Source organism: Anguilla anguilla, chromosome 18 (genome assembly GCF_013347855.1).
Source record: "Anguilla anguilla isolate fAngAng1 chromosome 18, fAngAng1.pri, whole genome shotgun sequence".
Taxonomy (NCBI): Eukaryota; Metazoa; Chordata; class Actinopteri; order Anguilliformes; family Anguillidae; genus Anguilla; species Anguilla anguilla.
Genome location: NC_049218.1, coordinates 26,481,693 through 26,509,225, shown reverse-complemented (window position 1 = coordinate 26,509,225; position 27,533 = coordinate 26,481,693). Strand labels below are relative to the sequence as shown.

Genomic DNA, 27,533 nt, shown 5'->3' with positions numbered 1-27,533 from the left:
TATGTTCACTTTTTCCCTGTTAACTCAGCAACAGTTTGATTGTTCCAACATCCATGCCTTGTTATGTTAGTCATAACAAAAAAACGTCCAAGAGGGTCGGAAAAATGCAGACACTTCCTTGGGGAAATTATCCAGAATGATATTTCTGGCATTCAGAAGTTGAACTCCTGACATCTGCTTCTTAGAAGAATGCGCAGTAGATATGAAATGGCTGAAACGTAAATAAATCAATATTCGTCTCTGCGTGACGCTGTCCGTTCTGCAGACGCCGCTGTGGGAGGTGGAACCTGAGCGTACCCTTCCAGTGCATCCCTGTTCCAGGGACCATAGCCCGCGGTGTTAAATGCTGCACTGCATCTCTGTTCCCTCTGTCTGCTCCTGTTCCCTGCGTCTCTGTTCCCTCTCTGTCTGCTCCTGTTCCCTGCGTCTCTGATCCCTCTTTGTCTGCTCCTGTTCCCTGCGTCTCTGTTCCCCCTCTCTGTCTGCTCCTGTTCCCTGCGTCTCTGTTCCCCCTCTCTGTCTGCTCCTGTTCCCTGCGTCTCTTATCCCTCTGTCTGCTCCTGTTCCCTGCGTCTCTGATCCCCCTCTCTGTCTGCTCCTGTTCCCTGTGTCTCTGTTCCCTCTCTGTCTGTTCCTGTTCCCTGCGTCTCTGATCCCTCTTTGTCTGCTCCTGTTCCCTGCGTCTCTGTTCCCTCTCTGTCTGCTCCTGTTCCCTGCGTCTCTGTTCCCTCTCTGTCTGCTCCTGTTCCCTGCATCTCTGTTCCCTCTCTGTCTGCTCCTGTTCCTTGCATCTCTGTTCCCTCTCTGTCTGCTCCTGTTCCCTGCGTCTCTGTTCCCCCTGTCTGCTCCTGTTCCCTGTGTCTCTGTTCCCTCTCTGTCTGCCCCTGTTCCCTGCGTCTCTGTTCCCCCTGTCTGCTCCTGTACACATGCATCGACTGCGCACACACACATGCACACACACACACACACGTATATGCACCACACACACACTCGTATATGTGCACGGTACACATGCACACACACACACGTAACAGATGCATGCACCCACACACACACACACATATATATGCATGATGTACATGCACACACACACACACACACACAAATATGCACCCCACACACACACACACACACCCATGCACCACACAAACACACACACTCAAATATGCACCATACACACACACACACACTCAAATATGCACCATACACACACACACACACTCACACACACACACTCAAATATGCACCATACACACACTCACACACACACACTCAAATATGCACCATACACACACACACACACACACACACAGCTCTCTGAGTCAGCCTGGCACAGCCCTGGCCTCGGTGACCTTTGCTGATCCCGGTTCCTCCAGACGTCCTGCATTCTTCAGGGGAAAATGGAAATGGGAGGACAGGCTGCGCTCGGCCCCAGACAGAGGCCATGTTTCAGGCGCACAGGCTTAAAGCAGCCCCCGTTTCTCACGGAAACAGCCAACGGGGACTCTAAACCCCCTAAACCTTTTAAACTAAAGGTTACCAGACAATCACGAGAGCGGGGCTGCATTTTTTCCCCCCCGCACAGAGAGGCCGCTGTGGCTCCTTTTTCCCTCTGGGTCGGGAACGGGAACGGACAGAGTGTAGCACAGTGGGTAAGGAACTGGGCTTGTAACCGAAAGGTCGCAGGTTCGATTCCCGGGTAGGACACTGCCGTTGTACCCTTGAGCAAGGTACTTAACCTGCATTGCTTCAGTATATATCCAGCTGTATAAATGGATACAATGTAAAAATGCTATGTAAAAGTTGTGTAAGTCGCTCTGGATAAGAGCGTCTGCTAAATGCCTGTAATGTAATGTAACGGGATGGAATCCGAGCGTGTTTCTCACCGGCTGTGCACACAGGGCGCTCAGACCCGGACGGCAGCTGCTGGTAGTCGCCGCCGCCGCCGCCGCCGGAGTCCTGCGCGTGTAACGCTATACGCGTTTACGCGCGGCGCCTGACCTGACCCGCCGATTCCACACAACACCATAAAATAACTCGCCGCGGTTCCAGCAGCCCTCATGAAACGTAATCCGCCGTAAGGACGGATCTAAATACGTACACGTTTGTCAGTTGTTTGTCACGGTCAGTACTAAATTGTCAAGAGAGTGGGTTTTTTTCTGTTTTAATTTGTGATTGAGCAATTCACCAGTGTTTTCAAAGGGACATTCTGTCTTAAGAGAGAGTCTGCATGCTTTGTAAACAAGCTGGCGGTGAGTGAACTGCAGAAAGCTTGTGCCTGGGAAGGCTGTTTGGATCTGGTGCAGGCATGTAATGAATCCCCGTGTGCATAAAAAGGGAGATTGTATTACAAAGGAGGGTGCTAATACCCTGATGAAGGCCAGTTTCACTACTGCGTGGGTGTTAATGATCTCAGTGCATTGTTAGTCTCATCCAGAGATATTAAAGTTTCAACATGCAAATGTTATTCTCTTTTCAACGGTGTTGTTGTACAAGTTGGTTTTCTTCACTAATACAATTTGTTCATTCTTTTTCATCTCAACAAAATTTGTTTAATGCCTAGATTCAATTGACTTTGTCTTTTTCTTAATTTTGAGTAAAAAAAATAATGTCATGTGGTGTATACATGTTAAAGTGTGTATGCATGTATGTGTGTGTGTGTGTGCACACAAGCGTGTGTTTGTGTGTGTGTGCATGTGTGTGCATGATTGTGTGTGTGTATGTGTGCACGTTTGTGTGTGTGCATGCGGGTGTGTGCATGATTGTGTGCGTATGTGTGTGCACACGAGCGTGTGTTTGTGTGTGTGTGCATGCGTGCGTGTGCATGTGTGTGCATGATTGTGTGTGTGTATGTGTGCACGTTTGTGTGTGTGCATGCGGGTGTGTCTGTGTAGGTGTGTGTGTGCGAGTGCGTGCGTGTACGTGTGTGTGTGTGTGTGTGGGTGTGTATGGTTGGGGGTGTTCTGGGGTTGATTAAAGACTCTTGGGCCTGTTTAGATAGCAGAGTGTTGTGCTGCAGGAGGCCAGAGGAGGATATGAGCTGACTGTCAGACACATGGCTGCATAAGAGGGGACTTCATTAAAGCCCCACAGTACCTCCTTTATGGACCTCTTTATGAATCTACAGTAAACACACATTTCTGCAGTGTGTGATCGCTTAAACAGATTGAGTGAGGGGTGCGGGGTTGAGAGAAGACATTAAATTGGACAAGGGTCATGAGGATGGGGGGGTGGGGCATACTAATATAGTAAATGTGGACAGGTGGTTTAAAGCATATAATCACTGTAAGCATACTGCCACTTTCTTCTCGAGGTGGCCTCATGTTGGTAATGGCTATTTACATTCTTTAAGCTCCAGATATCCAGGAGTTGACAAGTCTTCTCTATAGTAGACATTTTCTCTTCAGACTCCTGCTGTGTGGTTAGTCCTTGGCTCTGTAATGACTGTTGATGCCTTTCTTAATATTCTGCATGTTTTCTATTTGACATTAATAAATACTGTTTTCACTTTCTATGAAAATGAATTTGCATATTGAGCCTTGAAAAGTGATCGAGACTTTCAATCCAAAAAAGCATAGCAGTTGACTGGGGATCTGGCACGATGCATTGACCTGAACTTCTGTCAGTCGCCACTAGGTGTCACTACAACGCAGGGGAGCTTACTGGCACGCAGTAGCAGGCAGCGTTTCAGAAAAGAAGAGATTTCACTGGAAATTGTGCTTCTTTGAAAGCGGAACCACAGAAATGCTTTTGATTTACAGCTCAGGGAGCCAGAGTTTAATGACGCCTTGATTGTGTGTTTGCAGGACTATCAATTTTCAGCCAAATGCCTCAGGAATATCAGCACGTACTAACGGAAATGATCAGTTTTCAACAGAGATGGTTTGCTTACTTTCCTTTGTCTCCTTTATTTTCACTCTCAGAAGAAAGTCAACAAAGCCTTCACTTGTGGTGTTTTCTGTTCAAACCAATTAGCCTTGCTTAATCAGTTGGATCAATTAATTAGCTGCTTAAATCCACAATGGCGCATTGCCCAGTGTGTACTGTAGTAAAATGTATAAGCATAGGGCACGGGCAACCTTTAGCTGAGACTTCATTTTCCTGTTTTATAATAATAGCAATGAAGCGTGAATCCCAGTCTTGAGCATGCTCAGTATGCGGAAGCTGAGGTGGTGGCGGGTGTTGCTAGCGGAGAGCAATGGCCGCCAGGTTGAGTGGGGTTGAGCAGGGGCAAGGCCTCGGTCTGGCTGCCAGAACAGAACATCTCCTGCAGCGGCTGTGGTCCCGTCAGCACGTCCGTGTGTACTGTCGTGTTTGTGTACACATTGCTCGTTAACAATTCAGCCTTTCTTTTTGGACAGAGTGCTGCTGTGAAGATGTAAGAGCTTAATCATTTAAATTTAAATGTGACTTACATCCCATTGGGAATGCAGTGAGTTCAGTGACTAATGACTAACAGACTGTCCATTGCATTCTGTTCACCTCGTTTTAGCAAATAATTTGAAACTTGGCAGGAATCCTTATCCCAGATGCAGAACCTATATTGTACATATTCTCCACTGATACTTTGACACTGCTTGATATTATATTGACAGGTTTCAGGTGAAGCATATTGGTCAAGGGCGCAACAGTCCGTTTCCGCTCCAGAATTTGATCTGTTTTTTTTTTCGTATTTGGTCCTGTCACAAAGATACTGATACTAAGACCGAGATTAACCTCTCAACCTCTCTTCCACCCTTATCGTGTGTAAAAATCATTTTAGCTGTAAAAACAAGTATCACAAACCTAATTACAAAGTTTCATTAATAAAGTGTCATAGTCAGCCAAGATAAAAATCATAACCGCTAACAAAATAAACAGCCCAGCCCCTGGCAGGGGACTGTCCGAGAGGAAACTGGAACATTGAGCTACCAGAGAGAGAGAGAGAGAGATGTCGGGCCTTGAATGAAATCCATTTCTTCATTCCTTTCTTCTTGGGAACTACAATGCGCCCTTGTTCTAGCGCAGTGCGAAGGGACCAGGAATCAGATTTACAGCTGAACCAATCGGCCAATTCGTCGCTCGCCTGGACGCGCCAATCGGCATCTTTTCCCGTTTCAGTTCTCCCCATCTCCAGACAGCTATTCGCATCGGGTTTCGCCAAAGGGAGCGGGGCAGCGCTTCAAATAAATAAATGTGAGAGACGCTTTGCAGGGGCGAGAGAGAGAGAGAGAGAGAGAGAGAGAGAGAGTTAGAACCGGGACAATGGGGGCGAGAAGACGGAGGGTTTTTTTTTGCCTTGGCTGATCCTCGGCTGATCCCGGTTCCCTTTCAGCCCGGGACGGCGGCGAGCCCAGGGGACCAGCGGCGCTCTGTCCGCCAGCGACGGACCCTTTTACAGGTGTCCTGTGTTTACGGAAAACTCTCCGAAAGCCGAGACTAAGCCTGCCAAACGTTTGGAGGTCACCCCCCCCCTCCCCTCCCCCCCTTCTCCCCAGTCCCCCCCGGTGCCTGATACACTATATCTTGAGAAAAGTGTTTTAATGGGATGGGGAAGCCGGTGACCTTGGGGACCCCGTTGACCCCCCCCACCCTGCCCCTGCCCCCGCCCCCCGGCACCACGGTCGCCTCTATTCCCCAATCAATTACCGGCGGTCAGGCTGCAGACCACCAAAGCTTAGCGCTTACCCGATAGGAGCCGAGAGATCCAGGGCGTTACTTTGATCAGAATATTGATTTCAGAGGGCTGGATGAATAGCCACTGATCTCAGAACTTGATTTCTGTTTCTTTCTTGCAAACAGTGCAAGAGGATGTACTGCATGTACATGGAAGGTTAATGGGGTGTTATTTCAGGCCTAAGTGGAGCGTAAGTTTTTTTTTTTTTCTGCTTTGTTGCAACAGGGTGTTAAATAAGCCCCTGTGTCACTCAGCCTGCCAATCAGTTATCCAGTAGATGAGTGAGTGAGTGCGTGTCTGTGTGTGTGACTGTGTCTGTGTGTTGTGTACGTGTGCGCAAATGCGTGCGTCTTTGTGCAGTTTTGTGTGTTTGTGTGTGTGTGCATGTGCACAATATTTGTTTTAGAAAGCCTTTCTTAAGCAGATCGGGGGTCAGGTCGACATTGTTTTTGGTATATTACAGCACCAATCGACTTTGTCAGAGAGTAAACAATTGCAATTGCAGAAGTCTCCCAGTTTGAATCCTTGGACAGTCACCGCAATTGCCATCTTCAACTTACTGCAGCTTATGTTAGTACAGCAAATACACCTGCCTGGGCAAACAGATTACATGTAATGTAATGAAATAACCCAGGACAAAGATGGCGGATAAACACAGGATATAGGTACAGGAGGCACGGTAGTCGTTAGCGGCCGGTAATTGCTGTGGAATTGTGCGTGTGGTCCTTTGACAAAGCACTCCGTCGACTGACTCATCTCGTTAGGAGCTGCAGTCTGACGAAGCAGACAGACGGTACTCTAGTACACACACAGTTTTTTTTTTAAAAATGTGACTCCTCTTTAAAGCTGGGGAATTATTCGCTGAGTAACTGTGCTTTTCTCACGCCCAGTGTGGCTGAATAAACCTAACCGAACCATTTGTCTTAAATTGGCGGATTGGCTTCCTGCAATCCGAGTACAGTAATGTTATCACAAAAACATGTCAAGTTAATTAGAAGATTTTGGGGTTTCTGTTCCCTGTGTTTATCTTTTTATAGATTTGAAAAAAATGGTTCTGTTGTGGACGTCAGAACGGTGTCTTTAATACACGCAGTTTGTAGACCCAGGCCAGCCAGGAGTCAGTGGAGTGGAGAGAGGGGAGAGAGCAGGGAACAGAGACCAGGGCAGACCAGTGGAACACAGCGGGCTGCTTTACAGCATGAGGGCTCTCCCAAACGAGGTTTTCAACAACCCAGAAACCGCCATACAACCACTTCAGTTCTGCCACTGAAAACCTTAAAGTGAAAACACGCACGTATACGCATACACACGCACGCACGCACGCACACACACCACACGCACACACACGCACACACAGACAAACACACGCACACTGCATCCCTGGCTGATGGTGGAATACTCTGGGAGTTTTTGGTTGGTTGGTTGGTTTGTGTGAAACAATTCTCGTGGGAACACCCTGTTTATTGCAGGCCCCAACAGCTCAGCACGGACTCTGAAATCGAGATTGAAATTTCTCGGTCCTTCCTTTTTTTGGCAGTCGGGTTCCACGGGAGCTGGGAAGTCCCTGAGCGCTTCTCCCAGAGATGCGGTTGTTGTGACAGGGCGCGTTCGCCGCGTTCGCGCTGTTGTCGAGTTACAGAAGGTGGGTCGGGCGCGCGGGCGAGAAGCCGCCGGTGTGTCCTCAGAGCCGCCGGCGTGTCCTCAGAGCCGCGCGGTGTGTCCTCAGAGCCGCGCGGCGTGTCCTCAGAGCCGCGCGGCGTGTCCTCAGAGCCGCGCGGCGTGTCCTCAGAGCCGCGCGGCGTGTCCTCAGAGCCGCGCGGCGTGTCCTCAGAGCCGCCGGCGTGTCCTCAGAGCCGCGCGGCGTGTCCTCAGAGCCGCGCGGCGTGTCCTCAGAGCCGCGCGGCGTGTCCTCAGAGCCGCCGGTGTGTCCTCAGAGCCACCGGCGTGTCCTCAGAGCCGCCGGCGTGTCCTCAGAGCTGCGCGGCGTGTCCTCAGAGCCGCCGGCGTGTCCTCAGAGCCGCCGGCGTGTCCTCAGAGCCGCACGGTGTGTCCTCAGAGCCGCGCGGCGTGTCCTCAGAGCCGCGCGGTGTGTCCTCAGAGCCGCCGGTGTGTCCTCAGAGCCGCGCGGTGTGTCCTCAGAGCCGCGCGGTGTGTCCTCAGAGCCGCGCGGTGTGTCGTCCGGATCCGCGCAGTGTGTCAGCGTTCGTCCGGATCCGCGCGGGTGACGCTGAGCTAGCAGGGCCCCCTGCTCTCCTCGCTGCTTCACTTTACACGCCAATGAAAAATCTATTAGCTCTTTCACCACTGCAGGGGGAGAGGGAGGAAGACTGAAAGGTCACACATAATGCCCCCCTCCTCCTTCCCCCACCCCTCCTCCTCCCCCCCCCCCCCCAAAGCAGGATCGTCTGCCCAGTACTGCGTTCGCGGCTTAAGCAGATTTAATATCGCATAAATGGAGGAAACAGGCAACAGTAGCGGCCAAACATTTGTTTAAGTGCTCTTCAAAAATTCAAACCGATTATATTATACTTTACTGTCTGTATAATCTCACAGAAACCATTTGTAATTGAACAATTCATTTGCTCTTAGTCTTATTTATATTGGCCAAATTTTAAAGAGGAACAATTAGGCCTACATGAAAAACAGGCATTGTCTGCCATTTTATTGAGATGTTTTCATACAAAGGTTTATTTGAATTGTTTTATTTTAAAAAAAGAAAAGGTGCGGAGCGCTTTCTTATGCGCTGAGGAGCGCACTGCTTATTTGAGGAGTTCCCAGCATGCTATGGGGCCGGGGGTGTTTCTGTGAGCGAGGGCGAGGGCGCCGGGGGCCTGTGCTCACACGTCTGGCCGCGTGCCTCCGCGTTAATGAGGGGGGACCTTCAGCGGGAACAATGGCGCAGTGCGGGCGTGTTAGTCCACCCGGAGGACCCTAACGGGGCTCCTAACGAAGAGCGCGGCGGATCACCCGCGGAGAGAGCCTAAATAACTGTAGCGCTTTGTGACGGGCCAGCGCGGTGGAATAATGGCGGGTGAATGGGACAGCGCGTGCGCCGGCTAGGCTAGCCCGTCCTGGACGGCGTACTGGCAGCTGCCGCGACCACCCATCCCTTTCTGCGGGCGACCCATTTTCCCAATGAGGCTGCCATCAATCTCTATTGTTCAAGGAAGGGGGACGGGGGACGGGACGGGACCCCCCCGCCATCGAAAAACAGAGTTGCCAAAGTCTCTTTATCCTGCCCCTTTGAAGGATTTTGAAGGTTGCGAGAGGGATTATGGGAGTTTAATTGAGCGTGGTAAGTGATCGGTATCTGAATATTGATCAGGAGCAGGTGGTGTGAGTCAGTGAGGGGGAGGGAACAGGAGTCAGGGTCTCCTCTATTATGTGTGCAACATGCAACACCCCGCACCCCCCCCCCACCCCACCCCAAAAGAACAAAAAAAGTTATTTAAGACTCAATTACCCCATTCACAGAGGTTCTGGTGTACAGATGGTTCCAATGCGGGGAGGGGTAAATGTTTTCTGGGTCTCTTTTCTTCTTGCCAAATTCACCATAGAATCATGGGCTCTGTCGGGACACCATGAGCGTGTGAGGGGACTTGCCAACACGTCCTTGGCTTTGAGGAGACAAAGGGATAAAGGGCCCATGAATGGCTATTGGAGTGCAGAACAGGCTGCCGTAGTCACAGTGTGGCTCACACACAGTGGGGGGCTCCTGGGGAATTTCTGTCTGCCCCCCTCAAGAACATAACATAAATACGCCTGAGTATTTAGCTCTGCTGATGATTCCAAAGCCGCAGAAAAGGCAAATCAGTGTGTTCTGTACTGTAGGGGATGCTTCGTAGTTAACAGCAGAATCGCAGACAATCATCTCTGCTCAAGATATACAGTCTAACTCTTCGTAAGCAGTGTGCAAGAATACCATCTTCCGTGTGTGTGTGTGTGTGTGCGTGCGTGTGTGTGTGTGTGTCTGTGTGTGTGTGTTTGTGTGTGTGTGTGTGTGCGTGTGTGTGTGCGCGTGTATGCGTGCGTGTGTGTGTGCATGTATGTGTGTGTGTGTGTGTGTGTGTGTGTGTGTGCGCGCTCCCATTATCTGCTCTGGGCATGCTGTACAGGCTCCAGATATATTTCAGAGGGCCGTGAGCAGGCCTGTCCCTTCAGCAGAGAGGGTAATTATTTGTGCACCTGTTTGACACTCTGCTGTGTTATTCCTGGCCATAGGGTTTGAAAATAAAGAACACAAAATAAAGCTGTTTCCTGTAGCTGTACAGCCAGGCAACAGGATGGACCAATCAGAGAGCTGAACTGCTGCACACACAGGGCACTCCTTTTGCCATTGGCCAGTCCATGCTTTTCGGGCAAGCACTGATTTCCCTCTGCACTGGTGAAGATGCGCATTAAAAAAAACACAAACCAGTCAGATCATGTGCTCTTTGACCGCAAGCAGCACAGCCGGATCTCTCTGTTTGCTGGGCGAGTGGGCGAAGATATTCAGCGTCACTGACGCTGGAACAAAGCCTGGGCAAAGCCTGGGCCGCACACAGGCTGGCAGAGGCAAATGTGCGGCCTGGCGTGGGCCAGCCACGAGAGCTTTCACTGAGCCGGACCAAACACTGAGACAAACATTTACTCACCACCACCTGAAACGCGTATGCACAGTCACCTAGAACACACACCACCAGCTGAAACACGTATACACAGTCACCTAGAACACACACAACCTCCTGAAAAAAAAGTATACATTTTTGTTTCATGAATACACACACACACACACATACGGGCAGGCATACACAGACTTACACACAAACACACACTCACACACCCACACACAGAAAAACACACACACACATACACGCATGCAGGGTCTTACACACAAACACACTCATACACACACACACACACACATACGCGCATGCATGCACAGACTTACACACAAACACACACTCACACACAGACAAACACACACACACATACATGCTTGCAGGGTCTTACAGACAAACACACTCATACACACAAACACACTCATACACACACACACACACACACACACACCTCAGGCTTCCGCCAGGCAAGGGACTGAAATTTACAGTGCGGGGGAAACTGAGGAAATAATAAAGTCATGAATTACTCCGTCAGTGAAGAGGAGCACAATGGCAGACTATTTCCCTCTTTTCATCAATGGCTTTTCAAGTGGCCATGGAAGAATGCAATCAAGAGGCAGGAAATACAGAGCACAAGCTATTTATGGTCCGGCCACTGCACACCAGGAAATGCTTTCTCTTTGTCTCTCTGTCGCTGTATTCATTGTCTCATTTACATCTGCAGACAAACCAGCTCGTAAGCACAACATGTTCCCGAAAGGTAATGCCACTGAACCAGTATTCACAAGTGCAGCCGTGTTTGGAAGTTTTAAATATTCATTAAAAGAATTTGGGTTATGGAAGAAAATAGAAACTGAAAATGTAAATGAACAAACTTCATAATATTATAATCACAACATGAGCCACCTGACTTCTTGGGGCACATTACTGGGGCACTTAAAGAGTTACAAACTAAAGAGACAAACTAATCCTATACTAAGCAGAAATGGCATGTACACAACATGGTGTCATGGGAACATTTCTGGAAGAAAAGGGGCAGCTCAAGGTCTTACATCAGTCAAAATCTGTCCCTCAACTTCGAATCACAATTAAACGCGTACATTTTATTTTTCACAGTTTTGTGTTCAGCAGCTGTTCCCAAAAATATTCCGTACGAAGAAGAAGAACGACACTTATTTTTAACTCACTGTTTTGGACAAACGTTGCTTTAATGTAGGCCTTAAGCTGTTTTGGGGAAGGGGCGCGAGTGGCAGCGGACCCGCTGGAGGAATGACGGGGGCAACTGTGGGAGGCGCGCGGGGGTATTTCGGGGGGCGTTCCTCCCCTTCCGGCGGCGGCGCCTCCGTGGTGCCGTGCCCTGCGGCTCCGGGAGCGTCGGCCGGGCCGGATGCTCGGGTTCCTGAAGGTCCCCGAGCTGCCGTGACCCTCCCGAAACGCGATAGCCCTGAAGCCACCTTTACGGCCCCCCCCCTCCACACCCCCCGCCCCTCCACCCTCCACACCCCCCGCCCCTCCCCCTGCAACGGTCTGTTGTCATGACCTGTTCTCCTCAGCCACCCCGCCTCACCAAACTGAACTGGGCTCGTCTTTCACCCCCAACAGATATCCACCACGCAGAGATATGGGTGGGATTTCAGCCCATCGGGGTCTCTCTCTCTCTCTCTGTCTGTCTCTCTCTCTCTCCCTCCCTCTTTCTCTCCACCAGCGGCTAGTAATGATACAGCGTACTCATAATCCACATAGTCATTTATTCCCAGTAATTAGCCTCAGCAGATAAAGTGAGAAAGTGCCCTAACCCTGAGCCAGTGCCCTCCTGCAGCACACCCAGTGTACAGAATGGCTCTGTTCACTGGAATGCAATGACATTATGAGCGCTGTCCAAAACGACCTAATCCAACAAGACTTTGTGGGAGAAAAACAAATCCATAACAAAAATTATTAAAAACAGAATAAATTAAAAATAAATAAATAAAAATTTTACTACTCCATGATCTCATAAGAGGCTACTGTGAAAAAAAGCTACAATTTAAAATGAGATTAATTGTGGTTTGACTATTAAGACCCCCCCCCAGCCCAGGAGAGCTCATCTCTGTCCCCCTGCGATGAAATTGGTCAGATGACAGGACGTTTTTAGAGAGCAGCCCTGCTCCCGCAGCGTGAGGGGTGATGTCAGGCATGTCTTTGTGCTTGCTCATCACACAAAGAGTAAATTACCATCGTCATCCTCCCCTCCATCTCGTACACCCCCCCCACCCCCCCCCCCCCCCCAGCGGACGCAGTCGCTCGCCCCATCAAGAGAGCAGCCAGACCCCTCTGTTTCCTGCCCCCCAGGGCGGGGGTCCCCGGGGCGATGGCGTGTGATTGGCCGCGGACGTGTTTCGCCACACTCCTCCGGCGGCGGGAAGGCACGGGAAGGGAATCTGCCACATCGGCAATAATCTGCTTCCTGCAGGACGCCATCTACTGTATCTAGCACCGAAACCCCACTTCCACCTCACTGGACATTTACGCACTGTAACCCTACATGCCACGCCTCCACAAAAACCTGTCTGTGAGAAAGTGGAGGGACAAGTGCTACTATAGGTTCCATTCCAGCTGTTTTTTTTTTCTTTTTCTTTTTCTTTTTTTTTTGTCTGTTCTGGTAAGTTACAGTTATCACAGTTCAGATTATAAGAGGGGGAAAAATTCTGGCTTACAAAGCTGATATAGAGTGCTCGGTGGAAACAGGAGCACTTAATCTGCTGGTAAAGTCAGTGTATTATGAGGTATAGAATAACAGGGAATAAAATTATTTGGAACAGGATCATTTAATCAGCAGGTAGTTCATTGTATTAAGAGGTTTCGTATAGCAGAGAACACAATATAGTACTGGGATCAAGTGTGACTCTGTTTCGGCAGCTATAATCACAGTGGATTGTACATACAGCGTTCACTTTCCGTAATCATATCTGTCCAACCTCTGCCACCTGACAGGAAACTAAGTTTTAACTCTTAAACATAACTTCACGCTCTGAGAACTATTAACAATGGCAGCATTACTGTAAACTGTCTTTGTGATTACGTCTGTTTGTGTGTGCACGTACTGTATGTGTGTACATTCAGTATGTATGTGTATCTGTATGTGTACATGTGTGTGCTTGTTTGTGTTTGTGTGTGTGTGCGTGCATGTTTTGTGTGTTGTGTGTGTGTGTGTGTGTGTGTGTGTGCGCGCGCATGTTTTGTGTGTTGTGTGTGTGTGTGTGCATGTGTGTTTGTGCACATGCGTAAGTTTACTGATACATATCCTGGAACAGACTCGTAGTATTGTTAATCCACCATTCTAAAGAAGATTAGACCAGGCTTTAGTGGTAATATGGCACAATTCATTTGATAAGACAATGATGGTGTGACTGGTAAAAAAAACGATGAGAGACAGACGTGGCAGACGTATTGTGGTATCTGAGATAAAAGTTTACTAATTGGGGCGAAGTAGCCATGATATAGCTTTGGTTCTCTTGTACACCAAACAGACAGCAACAATCCATCAAATTTATGCTTTTTTTAAAAAATTTAATTTAAATTTGTTTGAATTTTTTTTTAAAGAGGTGGTTTTATCTACTGGCTGGGTCAGAATGGTGGCTCCCTACCACATTCCCAGGATTTCAGGACACCATTAAATGCCAACATTTAATGGAACGCACAAAGGTTTACGAAAAAGATCTTCCGTACCGGAGCATTGTGTTACACCGTTATTATGTGCGTATGGCATCCCACCGTGACCAACCTGCAGAGGTCTGAGCCATGAAAAAGCACTTACTGTACAGGCTTGGGTGAGAACCAGCAGGGAAATGCCCAATCTGCACACTCTGTACTTCAACTAGAACAGCTGACTGGTTATTTAATAACACATGACAAATTTACAATGAATAGCTGCCCTTGTCTGCCACTCTGTAGTAACCTGCAGAGTAGCATTGCCATTCCTAGCGGATGGGCTAACGGGCTATATGTAGCAGCATATAAAAATACAGCTGTGTTTTGGGTAGAGAGGCCTTTTGATGTGCTCTGAAACAGTTAACAGCGCCCATTTTGTTGAGTCAGTTGTCAGAGTTTTGTGGAGTGTGCATTATGCAGAAGGCTCCTGCATAAATTTACGGCTTCAGCCATGCTCTCAGGCGGAGGTGGCCAGTGCCAATCAACGGTGAAAGCGTGGTGGTTTGCTTCTGTTGTGGCCTGGGGAATTATTAACATAATCAAACTCTAATTTTACGATCATGATTGTCAGGTACACTAAAGGACAACAAGTTTGGGGAAGACCCTTGCCTGTTTCAGCATAACAAGGCCCCCAGACACACAGAAAGTTCCATATAGAAATTGTTTTGTCGAGAATGGTGTGGAAGAATTTGACTGGCCTGTACAGAGCCCTGACCTCAACCCCATCCAACACCTTTGGGATCAGCTGGAAAGCCAACTGTGAGCCAGACCTAATCTCCCAATCAGTGTCCGACCTCACTAACGCTCTTCTGGATGAATTGAAGCAAATCCCTTCAGCATCTAGTATAGACTTCTAGTAGACATCCAACATCTAGTATAAAACCTTCCCGGAAGAGTGGAGGTTGTTGTAGCAGGAAAGGGTGGACCAACTCTATACTAATATCCATAATTTAGACGAGACATTGGATGTCAGGTGTCCGCATACTTTTGGCTGTACAGTGTATGTTTTCTCTATTATTTTATGGGACTTGAGTTTATGATCCCTTCTGTCATCCTATTATTGTGGCGTGAGGTGCAGTGCATTGCTACATATGTGCTACTGAAAATGTAAATGAAGATGAAAACAAAAATGCTCTGTCTACTTCACTTTGAACTGTGAATTTTAGTGGCGGTTGAAGTTTTTGCCAAACATTTCCCGGTTTGACTGAAATCACTGAAAAACAGACATTAAGAATGAATTGACACCTTCAGAAAAAAGGGGACATGACCTCAGCAAATGAAATGGAAGTGAATGAGTCAGGCCAGAGGGAGAGAGGGAGGGAGAGAGAGAGAGAGAGAGAATGTGTTACAGTCACAGTCCCATTGACTTTGTACTATAGAAAAAGCCACAGGAACCACAGGAAGTTCTCTAAAGAGAGATGTGGCTGCACACTGAGATTTGGGAGAAATCGCAGAGGATTAATCTTCTGCTTCCCTCTCTGGAATGTGAACATTTGTATGGAGACACCGAGACAACACAAAAGCAATTTCCCTGACTGGAACCAACCCTCCATCCGCTTCCCCAGAATCGAGTCGGTCTGAGTCAGAGAGATGCAAACTGCTCCAGATGAGGACCAAACCGCTTCAGCTGGGCACAGGCTGGGGGAGACGGTTCTTTGCGGCCAGTTGGACTGAAGTCCAAGTACAATAGAGGGAATGATATTGTTGCCACTTGTAGCTCTACAGCTTAGCCTACCACTGGCTCCTTTTTAAAATCAGGGAACTGTGGTTGCTTTTTGTCAGACTGATGGCAGGGATTAAAAACTAGTCTCATTGTCGCTTTCTTTTTTCATCTTTCTCTCAGTGTGGAATGCAGAGCTGCATTGTAGGCCGATCCCATCACTGATACCTCCTGTGTAGTGTGTTGTCGTCTCTTTTCTCTCTGCAGTTCATACACTGGCTGAGTCTCTGGGGTCCTAGCGTCGGTCGGGCGCCTTGCCCATCTAAACGGCCAGCAACTCCTACCTCAGGCTCTCTTCACTCTACCCAACAGCTGGCCCCTGAACTGGCCAGGCTGTTCTTCACTTTACCCAACAGCTGGACCCTAAACTGATCAGGCTGTTCTTCATTTTACCCAACAGCTGGACTCTAAACTGGCCAGGGTGTTCTTCACATTACCCAACAGCTGGACTCTAAACTGTTCAGGCTGTTCTGTTCTGAAATGGCATCTCTCTTCGAAGCGCACCGTCTCCCTGAGCTACGCATGGCAGCTCCTGTTTGTTTACGCTCCACAGGCCCACCGCTCCTCTGACTCTTCGCTTTGGTCTGGCACCCATTTTCCCTGACCTCCGTGAGCCCTGCCTGGCTGGAAGCCGCAGAGATCTCCTCACGCAAATCTCCCTTTCGCTCCGCCGTCTGTGTCCATGTGCGCCTCAGCTCGTTCCATCAGACCGCAGAGTGAGCGGGCCACTTTGTCTAGAGTCCTTCCCACATCCCAGGACCTCCTGGCACTTCTAAGGATGCATTTCTAAAGATTTATTTTAGCCTTTCAGACAATCACCAATGTTACAGCTGATTGGGCTGACTGTACAGTAGCTTCTTATTGGCTACTTATGAAACAATCGATGAAAATACCCTCAAATGCATACAGATTTGCAATAGAGTGTTAAAATATCATGCCAGTGCATGTATTTGCAACTCCTGAACAAAAGGGTGGCCACATCAGTGATTTCAATCACAGCATTATGTGCTTAGAAATACATCATCCAATTGTTTATTGAATGGTGGCATTGGTTTGGTATTTATAGAAATACAGAAGGTAACTTTAGAAATACTTTTGCATTTGCATTTGATGCTCTACCCACAACGGGGGAGATACACTTAACCATATGCACATACCTCCTACAATCTTTTATGTGTGGGTCTGAATTCTGTTATGAAGTACAAAATTTTGCACTTGTTCTTTTGTATGTCAAAGCAGCATTGCTGCAACCTATCAACATAAGCTTGGATATATTGAGCATCAAAAATAACTCTTAGCCCATCAGAAGCTAGGCAGACAGCAAGGGCTGTTACACAGGACTGGCTCTTCTTGTAATGGAAAAATCAACACTCATATGGGACAAAACTCAGGAAGTGCTTTCATATTTCATGCTACCCTGTGAGAGACTGTTGAGTCTGACAGCACTTTACTCTGTGGCAAGGCCAGGAGAGAAGCTGTCTCCTGCCCAGGCTGACTGCCCTGCGAATAAACACAGAGTCACATGACACCAGCTCGGCACTGGAAGGCATGTGGAGGGATCGCGGAGTGGTGCGGTTGACCAAAAGTAGCCTGTCAGGCATTGCATCGAGGTTCGTGACTCACACTAAACACGAGCATGGTCTGTGAGAGATTTCTGAAATCTAATAGAGCTGCACACACACACACACACACACACACATTTATGGGCACATTCATACACTTATACGCACCCACACAATGACAATACACGTACATTTACTGACAAGAAATGGATTGCTATTCTAACTAATGTCATTTTTGAATACAAAAGGCCTGAACAAAGCTGAACAAGGGCTACCTGAAAGTAGCAATGTTGAGAATTTTCTTCTTCTACTGTTTCATCAGTAAGCTCACAATGGAATTGTTTTCTGTGAGTGGCTCCACAAAAAACGCATTCAGCTACATTTGCTTACAATACTATTTCAGTCTACTTTGTCGCTGTGCATCTCTATATTTCCCTCTTTCCAATATTAAGATATAATCCTCAAAAGATGGTAATCTTCTTTCAGTTAGGTTTCAAAGCTCATTTCTTCCTCGTTCCCCACATAGGTGCTTGACATTGTCTGCAGTATCATCTGTTTTGAAATGGACTCTCCCTCAGTGGGACACAAGCTTTCGTACAACAAACCCAACAGATAATCTGAAACACTATGCTATGATGGTTATACATTTAAATATGACAATTTCAGGATGAAAAATTATTTCTAAATTAGTACAATTATTTTAGGGAATTTAGTTGAAATTGCAAGCCATTGCTATTCAATATTTAGCTCATTTCAAGTGGGGAATTCCATACATTTTTTCTGGAATTGCTAAAAATCTACATTTTACACCTACATCCACACATAGGATTTTTGCTTGTATATGTGTCAGACAATTATGAGTCTTCCTTTAACAAATAACTCAACGTTTTCAAAGATTCTGAGCACATTTAGCATTGATTATGGAATAGCTCAATTTTTATTAACAAAAGGATTAGTAAAAGAAAGATTTCATTTTGAAAGGTGGTCTATAAAAGTAATTCAAGACTGAATCACACAGCACAGTTGATTCTGCATGCAGGTCTTCAGCACTTTCTCAGCCATACCTGGTAATGAAGACCACTACTACACAACACTAGCAAATAGCCCTCGTCTGGATGATGTCACATGGGCAGGTTTCAGAAATTCACGCCTCCAATCATTCAATAATTTGGCACATGCAAAGAAAGCTTCACAAAGCACTCATCTTAAGTTTGGAAGGAAAAACCACATACATGTCTTCTCCTCTCCAGTCATTACCAATCACCCAACCACCCTTCTGACCACCATTGAATGTCCTAGCATTCATCCAGCTCCTGGTATTGTCTATTAATGCCACTTCCAGTCGTAGATCTAACAGTACAATAACAGTAACACGAATATAAAGTAAAGGTAGTTTGCCCTTTGCGGTCTGTATCTTGTGAATTAGAACACAAGGGTCTCTCCTCACGTAAAGTGCGCAGTGCGCAGGGCGGAATGTACTGGAATGAGGAACGCCTGCAAAACCCACAATGCTCAGTTCCCGACCTACCTTGTCACTTCCTGTGCCCATCCTGCACGCGGGTACCTGGCCCCCTCTCCAGTGCATCCACAGGGTCTCCAGCCACGAAAATCCACAGCAGCGAAAGTGGTCCTCACTCTGCAGGATAACAGAGCAGAGTGTGAGTGTGTGTGTGTGAGTAGTGTGTGAGTGGGGGGTGGGCACGGAGGTGGGGGAGGGATTATAGTATTAAGAACATACAGATGTAGGAGCATGTACAGATGGGTCATCCAGAGGCCTGTTATACACTGAACTCAATGGGGCATGCTCAGACATGGGGCAGGAGAGCCAGGGACGCATTAACGGCTTTATGTTTCAAGAGCTTATGACCACTCACTCCCTCACTCGCTCACTCATTCTCCCACTCACCCAATCTCTCACTCACTCCCCCACTCACTCACTCACTCACTCACTCACTCGCTCACTCGCTCATTCTCCCACTCACCCAATCTCTCACTCACTCCCCCACTCACTCACTAACTCACTCTCCCGCTCATTCACTCACTCACTCCCCCACTCACTCATTCACTCACTCACTCTCCTGCTCATTCACTCACTCACTCACTCCCCCACTCACTCACTAACTCACTCTCCCGCTCATTCACTCACTCACTCACTCACTCACTCACTCACTCCCCCACTCACTCATTCACTCACTCACTCTCCTGCTCATTCACTCACTCACTCACTCCCCCACTCACTCACTAACTCACTCTCCCACTCATTCACTCTATCACTCACTCCCCCACTCACTCACTAACTCACTCTCCCACTCATTCACTCACTCACTCACTCCCCCACTCACTAACTCACTCTCCCACTCATTCACTCACTCACTCACTCACTAACTCACTCCCCCACTCACTCACTCACTAACTCACTCTTCCACTCATTCACTCACTCACTCACTCCCCCACTCACTCACTCACTAACTCACTCTCCCACTCATTCACTCACTCACTCACTCACTCCCCCACTCACTCACTCACTCAATCTCCATTCTCCCACTCACTCACTCACTCTCCCACTCACTTAATTAAATTCAGTAATGCTAGAGGGTTCAGATTGTCTTTAATTATTTTTTTCATTAGGTTGTTTAATTTTTGACATGTTATGTGAAAGACTGTTATGTTCTGGGTTCTGCATCGTCTGACTATATAATTGTTTGAAATGATTCTTCCATAGTTATCCATTTTGGAAGGCCAGTTCATCATGGTGTGGTTTGCTTAAATAGTTCCAATTGTCCCAGAAGTTATTTGAATTAATTTATTCTTCAATGAATCTCCATGTAGTTGGTTTTGGACATGCTGTTCTTTTTTGGTTTTGAGTGTGTTTTTATATTGTTTTAGTGTTTCACAAGGCATGGCTCCTGACTTTGTGGATGCCTTTGTGGATGTTTTTGGTTGGATCGTTTTTGGAATTTTTCTCATGTTTGCAATCTGATTCAAACCATTTTTTCATTTTTATCCTTATTTTAATTATTTTGCAATTAATTATTTGTCAGATGAGATATAGATGCCAAATTGTCAAATATGTTGTTTATATGGTGCCCAGAAAAGTTTACTCTTTTATTGTGAAGATGTGTTGAACTTTAAGGAATCCAAGAGATATTGGATTTATGATTTGGCAATTACATTCTGGTATTCCTCTATGCTGTTTTGAGACCATCAGTAGAGTTCCTTGCTATAATATAGCTTACTGGGCTGTGTATGAATGTTGTTTGTTTTTGTCATTGTGGTTTTAGTTCTGGTTGTGGTTTGTGGCTGCCAGTTATAAATTTGTCTCCTTGTGTGCTGGTGAGGTCTGGCTCTTCACCAGTCCTGGCATTTTTTTAGGTCCCCACAGATCAGAAAATTTCCCTGGGCCTGGAAATAGCTGATGTCTGTTTTGACGCCTGGGAAGATATTTTCATTAAAATAAGGGGATTCTATGGGGGGGGCGGGGGGGGGGGGGATATTACAGAGATACACGTTTTGACCATCAAGTTCTGATTTAAACCAAATTAAAATCCCGACTCTCTGTAACTCCTTTTAATTTTGTGGAATGAGCCACCGATGCCCTGTTGTCTGAGGGACAATCAGTGGGTGTGTCTCCTCAGCACCATGTCTCCTATAAATTGAGGGCACCAACATCTCCCATCTCTTTCATTAATTTATGGTTTTTGCTCTTTAAACTGAATACAGAAGAGCGCAAACCCTGAATATTACATAAATAAATGCTGAAAGATGACATTTTAACTACGTGAGTTAAAAAATATATTTTTTGAACCTTATATTATCACTCTCTCTTCCACACACACTCTCTCTCTCTCCCAGTCACTCCCTCACACACTCTCTCATACACACATACTCTCTCCCACTCACTCACTCACACACTCACACTCACACTCTCTCTCTCTCTCTCTCACTCACTCACTCGGGGCATAGTGCAGTGTGGCCGTATAAACCCAATCGCACACTTAGTCACTACTGGGTCATGTGTGAGACCATAGTGGCATCTGGCACGTGGCACACGGATGGGCTGGGTTGGACTTGGCCGGCAGCGCATTCGCAGATTTCCGCCAAAGCTGATTATAAAGTGGGCCAGATGGGCGTGGGGCTTCCTCTGCACAGTTGGGCGGGCGGGCGGGCGTGTGCGCATCCTGCTCGGCCTGCTTGGGCGGGCGCTAAACACTTAGCATGTTACAGCATTCCCTGTCAATGCACTAACATAACCCTAAGGCTAACGCTAAACATGTAGCATGTCATAGCATTCCCTGTCAACGCACTAACATAACCCTAAGGCTAACGCTAAACATGTAGCATGTCATAGCATTCCCTGTCAACGCACTAACATAACCCTAAGGCTAACGCTAAACATGTAGCATGTCATAGCATTCCCTGTCAACGCACTAACATAACCCTAAGGCTAACGCTAAACATGTAGCATGTCATAGCATTCCCTGTCAACGCACTAACATAACCCTAAGGCTAACGCTAAACATGTAGCATGTTACAGCATTCCCTGTCAACGCACTAACATAACCCTAAGGCTAACGCTAAACATGTAGCATGTTACAGCATTCCCTGTCAACGCACTAACATAACCCTAAGGCTAACGCTAAACATGTAGCATGTTACAGCATTCCCTGTCAACGCACTAACATAACCCTAAGGCTAACGCTAAACATGTAGCATGTTACAGCATTCCCTGTCAACGCACTAACATAACCCTAAGGCTAACGCTAAACATGTAGCATGTCATAGCATTCCCTGTCAACGCACTAACATAACCCTAAGGCTAACGCTAAACATGTAGCATGTCATAGCATTCCCTGTCAACGCACTAACATAACCCTACGGCTAACGCTAAACATGTAGCGTGTCATAGCATTCCCTGTCAACGCACTAACATAACCCTAAGGCTAACGCTAAACATGTAGCATGTCATAGCATTCCCTGTCAACGCACTAACATAACCCTAAGGCTAACGCTAAACATGTAGCATGTCATAGCATTCCCTGTCAGCGCACTAACATAACCCTACGGCTAACGCTAAATATGTAGCATGTCATAGCATTCCCTGTCAACGCACTAACATAACCCTAAGGCTAACGCTAAACATGTAGCATGTCATAGCATTCCCTGTCAACGCACTAACATAACCCTAAGGCTAACGCTAAACATGTAGCATGTCATAGCATTCCCTGTCAGCGCACTAACATAACCCTACGGCTAACGCTAAATATGTAGCATGTTACAGCATTCCCTGTCTAAGCACTAACCATAACCCTAAGGCTAATGATCAACACGTAGAATGTTATAGCATTTTCTTCATATGTACTTGGGAATGATGTTGATCAGATGGGACAAGGATTCCTTGCTGGTTCTCAATAGCACAAAATCTTATTAACTTATTTTAATGACTGTTCACAATTGTCATTGTGAATTATTTGTGTTAAAAACAAATGAATTTTTTTTTTTCCAATCACAGTTGATGTTGAAATGTATTGTATCTTTACAATGGACTGTATGTCTTATGTATGACAGGCTGACTCTGCCCCTGATCTCAAGGTGTTGCGATGACAGCAGATTTACAGTATTTTTTTCTGTACTCTCTGGAGCCCTATTGTAAGCGTCCTGTTTAACACCTTGTGTTTTCACGAGTGTATTTTTCATTTGGAGCCTCTGCTGACAGGCAGGAAGCTCCTCGGCTCCTCGGGTCTTCCTTATTGGGTGGGATGTTCTGGGCGGGCGGGCGGGCGGGCGGGGACAGAGTGTATAAGGCCCAGGAGGATGCTGGGATCTGAGGCTCGCTCAGCAGCAGCGGGGGGAAACGGGGGGGGGGGGGGGGGGGGGGGGAGTGGAAACGCTAAGCGATGCAGCAGACTCTCTGTCACCTCCAGAGTCACCGCAGTACGAGCACTCTGGCGTAGGAGGCATAGGGATTAAGCAACATCTCCAAAAGCCCCCCAAACCCCAGACTGCCTTTTTTTCGCCATCACCACCACCGCTTGACGATACCACGGAGACCACTTACTATATGTTTTTAGTTGCTAGGAAATGAAAATGTCAACATCAGTCTCCGGTGATTTATGTAACGCACTTGCTTATGTCCTGAAAACAAAGGGTGCATTGTTTTACATAGCGCTCAGTGTGTATTGCTTGTCTAAGGCACCGAATGCACAACGCATTCCCTAAAACGTCTTTAATGCTTTAATGCTGTTTTTTTTCCAGCCATGAAGTAGGTTGTGGTGAGTTTGGTTAAGCAAATGCTTTAATGCAGTGTAGTTCCAGTTCACGGAGAAGAAGGTTGACTGTGCTCTTTTAAATCTGCCCATTTGCAGCTTACTGCCTTATTATGGCTGGAACAATTACGGGGACGAGACGTGTCCTGTAAAAGATGCAGACCCTTTGTGAGCTAGGTTAATCTGTTCCTCAGAGTTTCACGAAATGGCCCAATCAGAAACACTGGGTGACATAATGCTCCTTTTGATTTCAGCACTTCCTGGGTCACAGGCGGCCAATGGGGAGCTAGGCTGCCGGTCGGCATGGCGATCCACTGCTGCCCTCTGCCCCACTCAATAGGGGGCCCTCTCTAAAATGAGGGGTTCTGGGCAATTCAAGTTGAGCTGAGCCCTGCAAAGTTGCAGCTTTCCATTTCAAGCAAATGGGCTTCCCCTGTTTAGACACTTTTGCCAAATAGGACAATAATAATAATAGTACAAAAGTACACAAAGATTAAAAAAAATAATTATGATTTACTGTAATGAAACACATTATTATTATTATTTAAATTATGAGTTATTAATTAATCATATTTATGGGCAGTGCACTCTTTTTCAAATGGGCAGCAGGTTTTGGAGAAACTGTATAGCACACAACCTGTCCAGGCCCTACATTTCCCATGAACCTCAGCTTTGAGAGAGGAAGGACAGAACAACGCAGAACAGCCCTGCTACTCAGAACAGACACGGAGGGCTCCTTACAAGCAACACATCTGGACATGCAACGTCCTGCCACTGCTTTTCACGTGACATTGTGTACGCGATGTATGAATGTGTTCACATTTTCAAAGAACTGAAATAAGTTAAATATTGTATAATGTTGTATTAAGGGTCTATATTGGGGGTTTGTGGGCTGGTATACAAAAATATATCTTTAGAATTTTAGGCAAGAAACCAGTATATTGCTTTCCTAATTAATCTTGTTCTGACATGTATATTTTGGAAAGAGTTGTCTGCCTGTGTGTTTGTGCGCGTGCGTGTGCGCATGCTTGTGAGTGTGTGTGTGTGTGTGCATGTGTGTGTGTGTGTGTGCGTGCGTGCGTGCGTTTATGTGGGGTGTGTGCGTGTGTGTGTGTGTTTTGTGTGTGTTTGATAGAGTGCCCAGGATCTCATATTTTAGCACTCCCTCTTATCTACTGCCAGCATATTGTCTGCCCAAAGCGTCTGAGAGTTTTGTTTTTCACTGAAGTGTAGGAAAAAAATAACAAAGCTTGAATGAGTATGCAATTTAGTCCAGTCAGATATCTCTTTTAAAAGATCCTTTAGCTTTGAGCTGCTTCCACAGCCCTTCCCCTGAATAACACGGAGTAACACAATCCCAGACTCGCATAAAATTATTGCCAAACAACAAAACAAAAAAACAAAAAAACCGAAGAATTTTAAAGACAGCCGAAGATTCAGTGAGACGGTGAACCCGGTCTTTGCGCTGCTTACCCATAAATCACTGGGGCTTCAGAGAGGAGCGCCAAGCCTGCGCCGCGGCGAGGGAGAGACGATGGGGCTCGGCCGAAACATTGCGCCCCTGATCGGTTCTGACTCGGGGGGTCGACTGTGACGCGCGGCGCGTGCGGTTTTGGCGCGGCGCGGCGGCCGCTGTGCCGCGCGAACCCGCTCGCCGTCGTCGCCGCGGCAGCGCGAGGTGATTGACACCCCGGCCCTCCCCCGGCGCCCGCGGGGGGCCCGGGCACTATCGACTCGCCCCACTGTCGACATCTGGGCTGACGAGAGAGAGAGAGAGAGAGAGAGAGAGACAGAGACAGAGAGAGAGAGGGAGAGGGAGAGAGAGAGAGAGAGAGAGAGAGAGAGAGCCAAAGAGGGAGAGAGAGGGAGAGAGAGAGATTTTGATTTTGATTTTTAAAACCCCTTTAATAGGACAGTCTTCAAACACAGAAATTACATACCTTTAAAAGAAAAACCAGCCACAAACAAAAAAAACAAATCCACACAACCCCAGAGACATTAGAGAGAGGGACAGAGAGACAGAGAGAGAGTGAGAGAGAGAGAGAGTGAGAGGGAGAGAGAGAGAGAGAGAGAGAGAGAGAGAGAGAGAGAGAGCCAAAGAGGGAGAGAGTGATAGAGAGAGCCAAAGAGAGAGAGAGAGAGAGAGCCAACGAGGGAGAGAGAGAGAGAGGGAGAGAGAGAGAGAGAGCCAAAGAGGGAGAGAGAGAGAGAGAGAGAGAGAGAGAGAGAGAGAGAGCCAAAGAGGGAGAGAGAGAGAGAGGGAGAGAGCCAAAGAGGGAGAGAGAGAGAGAGAGGGAGAGAGCCAAAGAGGGAGAGAGGGAGAGATAGAGAGGGGAGCGATACAAACGCAGAAACATTGCTGGCAGAGTGAGCGCTAATACACGGAGCTTTAGCCCTGGAGAACAGGCGGTCTCCGCTCTTGTCGTGAGTAACGTCTGCCTCCCATTCACTGGAGTGGGCTGTGTGAGCAATGTCAGAGACGGGGCCAGCTCTGTGACATCACAGTTTATCCTCCTCCTGTGAGTGTCTGTGGAGAGCTGTCCAAAGAGGGGCTTTTATTGGTCAGAATCTGGCACTGCAAGAGCCGCTCTTATGATTTTTACGGTGAGGTCACACGACTGTCTGTAAATCTGACATCCGTCTGTCTGTTTGTTTCACTGGTTTATCGGTTTAGAAAAGGCAACATTCATTTCATGGTCTTGTCTTCGCCTAAAAAAAACCCTGTAGGGCCTGGGTTGAACGCGTTCCTTAATATGATTTAATTCAGCTTTGGGGAATATTTCCCCACATACTTCAAGCTGGTGTAGAAAAATGTTTTTCCTTTAACATAAGAAAAAATACATACTGGGTTATTTCTGTATCAGCTGAGTTTCTCTCATGAGAATTTTCTGAAAATCTGAGAGAGCGAACAGGAGTCAAAATATCTTGCAAATTGAATTTTCATGGTTTGCTCTTTTTTTCCCAGAAAGGAATAAACATGGCTGCCACACAAACACACACAGATCCAGGTTAAAAGTAGCAGTTTACCCACCTTTCACTGAGGTATTCATTAAACTACTGAAAGAAGGTCCTGCTGTCACAGAATGTGTTATGAAAGTTCAATGTAAAAGTATTCTGTTAAACTGAAATGTGTCACAGAGTATTGGTATTGCATCGTCATGTGTATACTTTTTCATGTTGTCATCCAGACATCAAAAGACGATTAAGATGAACACATTTGACGAATGCCATGATATACCTGTCATATGATATATTACACCAGTCTTTACCCTAACAACGCACGCCTCATTCAACAGCTAACGATCTCATTCAGCTGCTAATTAGTCGAGTCAGGCGTGACACAAATGTCCTGTAGAAGTGAAAACCTACAGGACAGTATATCTCCAGGAACAGGGCTGGGAACCACTGTATAACACAATGCCAAAATTGTGATTTCTGTAGATAGTCAAATTGCAAAGCATGAAGCACGCACGTGCTCAGTAATCAGAAAGATCAAACGATACCATAATGATCGGTGAATCCAATGATAATTGTGATAGGGAAGGGATTACTGGACAGGGTGAGGGCTGTGTTATAGTATTCTGATTTACAGGCATGTCCAGATGGAGCTCGACCTACTTTGAGCCTGGCCAACTTCAGAGCTTTGTGGTGCTGCAGCTAATGTAACATGCAAACTGCAGTGAACACTAATATGTAGAGATGGAGATATAAATACCCCCCATGGCCAACCCCACCTAATACCTCCCACCCCCCCATGCTTGTCAGGGTCTGCAGTGATGCATTCATGAGACGAACAGCATGATGGGCCAGATGCAGCAGTCGGCGGCTGTGCCAAGCCGGCATCCCAGGCACCGATGGCCATTTGTGGCACGCATCGCGGGGGTGGCGGTGTCAGCCATCTCCCTCCTCTTCCTCATCCCCTCCAGTTCCATCAGCAGAGGTATGTTTGAGAAAGAGGCGGGAACAGGAGGAGGCGGGGATTGTGATGTCACAATCCCCTCTCTCTGTGGGTGGGAACAGTCAGCAGCTGGCAGTACAGGT

At 47.2% G+C, this 27,533-nt stretch overlaps 1 protein-coding gene across 1 annotated transcript in view; it reads right to left on the bottom strand.

Moving 5' to 3' along the window:
- LOC118218366 overlaps window positions 1-27,533 on the bottom strand; it is a 122,956-nt gene that overhangs the window by 28,846 nt on the left and 66,577 nt on the right. The window lies entirely within an intron of this gene.